Here is a 4,716-nt window from a genome sequence, read left to right as displayed (position 1 = left end):
GTAATACAACATGGCATGAGATTTGAGGTGAAATAATTGATGTTTGTGGGATTCAGAACCACAAACAAAAAACAAAGTTTAAAGTTGAATCAAGTATGACAATAGGGAATGAGATTTGAGTTGCAAATGATTTCAATTAATATTGCACATGAGAATTTGGTTTCTACCAATAGTTGTGATAGTGCTGCCAATGGTGTTCTTGTCAAGAGCATCTTCAATTTTCTAGGTAGAAACAATCCATATAGTTGGAGAATTGAAATTTGTTAGTGTTACATCTTCCATGGATGCCACTGAGACGATAGACATCGCATTGATATCTTGCGTGACCTCTAACCTAAACTACAATTTATTGCCTCTAAAATTTTATTGATAACTGGAAAACTAAAAGGTTATCCCACACTTATTAAATATATAAAGGTACACTTTTAATCGCTAATGGGGAGAATCTATAAAAAATGTTGATATTATGCAGTGATTACATCTAGGTCATATAGTTCGGTGGCAATTCTTAACTTCATACCTACCTAATCTCTCTTTGAATGAGTTTCCTAAATCACATGACAAATGCCAAGAGAGAACACAATCTAATCACTTTCTGTCTGATAGTACAAAGAAATAACGCATGGATAAGAGTTTAGGGGCTCGATCCTTGTTGTATAGATTAGACATATTGTCACCCTTGTAGTATACATATTAGTCACTTGAAAAGAATTTTTATAAAGTTGTTTAATGGTGGTGTGAGACAAATTCTGTTACAAACAACCTCAAAAGGTAAGCCTATTGACTAAATATTTCCCTTGCTTCAAAACAATGAAAGTAAACTTTTCTATATGAAATAAATGTGCTTGAAATAATTACATGATATAGAATCTCTTTTTCTTGTCCATATATTTAAATAAGGAGGACATGCACTTTAAAAAATAAAAATAAAAGTGCTCACATTTATTTTCTTGAAGTATATAAAAAGTACAAATTGGTTTCTTTGTTTATTTTTAAATATTATTTTAAACATCATATTTTTGCATAAATACTTTGTTTATTTGTCTAGAAAATAAATAATTTATATTTAGAAAATAAACATATTTATTAAGCACTTGAAGAACGTTTTCCTCATTGAGGACCAAGATTTCATTAGCTATGTTATGGAGATTTTTGGCCTGGAGTACTTGGATTCATACTGGAGGAGGGCAAATCTAGACATAGTCTCACTCTTTGTCACTCTGGCTTTTCTTGTTGGTGAGACAAAAGAGGAAATTCAATGAGTCATAGCTGTGTGTATCAACTCATAGTGGCTTTTGGGAGTCGATGAGATCATTGATAGGGTTGAACTGGGGAAAGGGCTTGATATGGGGTAGGAACCTTGGAGGTAGATTGGAGGAGGAGACTTATAGTTGTTACCTCTATTTGTGTGGTTGACTACAAACCCCCGAGAGGTGCATGTGCTGAAAGTGATTGAAGGATGGTAGAAACTAGTTAATTTTTTGTAGGAGAAGATTTGGGTTTTGGAGGAAGGAAAGTAGGGTTTCATGAAGACAACTCCATGCAAGGGTGTGAAGCCACTAGGTGAGTTGTTGCATTATTAGTTGGGTAAAGGAAGACAATAGGTTGTTGGGGCGTTGACGAGAATTGGGATGTGGGTTGACATGTCTCTCATATGGGAGGTGGAAGAAAGTGACTTTGGTAGACAATGACGCTTAATGGAGGACGATTGCTCCATCCCGAACTTCACTAAGGAGGAAGTTGCAAACTAGTTTAAGGCTTGACTTGATAGGGTAGTTTATGGGATGTATGGTGGCTTTACTAGTTGTTTGTTTGTTCAAATGAAATGTGTCAGGTATAGTTTGAAGGTGTTAATGCCTTTTGCAACTAGTAAGCATTAACTTTTTGTTGTTAATAGGGGTTAAATTTCAGGCTATTATAGTGTCCTCTTCATACTATGACACACTATTGTAAGAATCATCCTTTTAAATTAATACAATATAAAATATTACCTATAAAAAAAACATATTTATTTAATTTAATTCTTTTATATTTTAAATAGAAAGGTTGATAAATTCACCACTAAATTATGGATTCTTGATCATGCAGCTTTATTTTAAATAAAATAGATCATTGGCATTTTATTTTCTCAAAACACTTTCCTTTTTTGATATATACATTTTTGTCATTTAATTATTTAATAGTTTTGAATGTATATATTAATTTTAAAGGAAAGCAATACAATCAATTCATAGATTAGATTCATGTAATTTTCAATTATACCTTAATTAATTTAATTCATTTTCTTAGCAACTTCATTCTTTGCAAGTTTCAATCAAGGTTTGATAATGAACAAGTTTTCCAATTCCTCCAATCTAGATATGAGATTTTCTATCGCATGCACAAACTCAAGTTGATACAATAAACCAAAAAACCAATTTGCAAATGCTCAAGAAGACATGAAGAATACAAATTCTTTCAAGTAATTTACTACCATAGGTTTCAAACTCTACCTTGATCTGATGCTAATAACTTGGAAATTCTAGTGAAACACTTGCTAATCCAAACCCTTCGAGCTTCCAGTAATTCCTTTTCTCTAAATCCAAAAATTTCTCCCCAAAACTTGTGTGTGAAATAATGACCCAAAAACCTCTAATATAGAGCTCTAACTCTCGATGGATGTGAAGTCAACATTTGAATGGAGAACTTGAAGAAGAAGTATACATTAAGTAGCCTGAAGGGTTTCCTTTGATAGAAGAAGGAGATATGGTATGCAACTTGAAGAAATCATTGTATGGACTAAAGCAAGTTCCTAGAACCTGGTATGCAAGGTTGGACAAGTATTTGGAAAAATTGAAATTTGTTAAAGGTACTGTAGATAGTAATCTATATCTAAACAAATTGAGAATGGTCTATTGATTATTGTGATATTTTTGGATGATACAATCTTTGGAGGTGATGATGAAGCAAGTGATAGATTTTATATAGAAAGAATTTGAGATGAGTGTGATTGGTGAGATGAAATATTTGTTACATTTATATCTTGTGCAAAACAATGATGGTATTTTCTTGTCACAAACTAAATATTTGAATAACTTATTAAAGAGATTTTATTTAGAAAGTTGTAAGCCTATTGGTACACCTATGGTAACTGGTCATAAGCTATCTAGCAAAGATGAGACACCTACTATTGAGTAGAAAAAGTATAGGTCTATGATTAGAGTTTTGCAATATTTGACTCAGACAAGACCAGATATAGCTAATGTAGTTGGTATAGTAGCAAGATTTCAAGCTAATCCTAAGGAATCATATTATGCAATAGTATAAAGGATATTCATATATTTGAAGGGTACACCTAATTTTGGACTATGGTATGATAGATCAAATGACTTTTCTCTATGTGTGTTGAGAAATGATTAATACAAGTATGAGATTGTAACGTTTCAATCATTGTTTTGTCACTAATGTCAAACCTGCTACTTAGTTGATTTAAGTACTAACATTTGTTTGATTGATGAGGAGGTTTTGATCAAATAAGATAACAAGAACACCTAGAGGAAAGGTTGAGTTATGGTATGAAAAAGGAGAACAAAGATTATTTAAGACAATGATGTTATAGTGTATTGATTATCTACTTAAGGTTGCAAAGGTTAGATACACTAATTAAGTCTAGAAGAACAATTAAGAAGAATTGAGTTCGACTAGCTTGACTCAGTGGCTAGTAAGTGCCAAGAAAAGTTAGTGAAAGTCGAGTAGAAAATTAGTTGGAGCTGAGAAAAGTGAAGTTTTAGTGTATGTCAAGTGCACTTACTATAAGCTAAGTAAAGTTTAGTTGATTCCAAGAACCAGTAAACTTTAGTGTTTGTCGAGTTAACTAGTTGAAGATGAGTGGAAGAACAATATGGAAGTTGAGTAACAACATATTGAGGTCGAGTGCTAGTATTCATGTTAAATCATGCATTTGATGAATTTGAGTTGACAATTTTATTTTGTTTAATTGTGTGAAGCATGTGGAAGATAACTATGATGAGCTAGTGGCACAAAATTCAAGGTAAACCATTTTTAGTCGAATTCAAAGAGGAGCGAAGAATTTTCTAGAGGAACCAAATGGAAAAGTGGGTAGATTCATTGAATCCTACCTAATCCTACCTAACCCTAAAATGTATGATTGAAGTTGAATGACAAAAGATCTTAAATCTTTATTTAAAGAGAGAGATGGTCAGAAGAAAAAAGTTGTCAGTGCAAGAACCTAAGGAAGACAAGGAGTTTAGGGTATTGCTTCATTCAATGGCCGAATAGAAGAGACTACTATTGGCAAGAAAATAAAGAAGGCTTAAGAGTATGAATGCTTGAAGGGTGAACAAGCTATCAGAGTTGAAGTGTGTGAAAGCCAAGAAGAATGAGGATTGAAACAAAGATCTATAATCTGCAAGTGAGTTGTAAATTGTTATTAAATCAAGCCTTACTATTACTTTCTAATCACTATATTAGTCTAAGGTAAATCCTTTGGATTAAGGTTGACCTAACAGTCATTTGTAAATCTTTTAACTAGGTGACATTTCAAGTGAATGATCTAAAGTCCTATAACAAGGCTCACTCCTAATAGGGTGATTGAAATCCTCTAACCAGATCACATTTAACAATGCATATTGTAACCTTTAACAAGGCTGGCCTTTCATAGGGAATCATTTAAGAAGAGTGAGAATTAGTAGCATGTTACTAGTGGTTTTTCATAAA

The sequence above is a fragment of the Cupressus sempervirens genome, chromosome 1 (genome assembly GCF_028749045.1).
Source record: "Cupressus sempervirens isolate cs-2001-9-10 chromosome 1, ASM2874904v1, whole genome shotgun sequence".
NCBI classification, from domain to species: domain Eukaryota; kingdom Viridiplantae; phylum Streptophyta; class Pinopsida; order Cupressales; family Cupressaceae; genus Cupressus; species Cupressus sempervirens.
Note: the sequence above shows the minus strand (reverse complement) of the source record.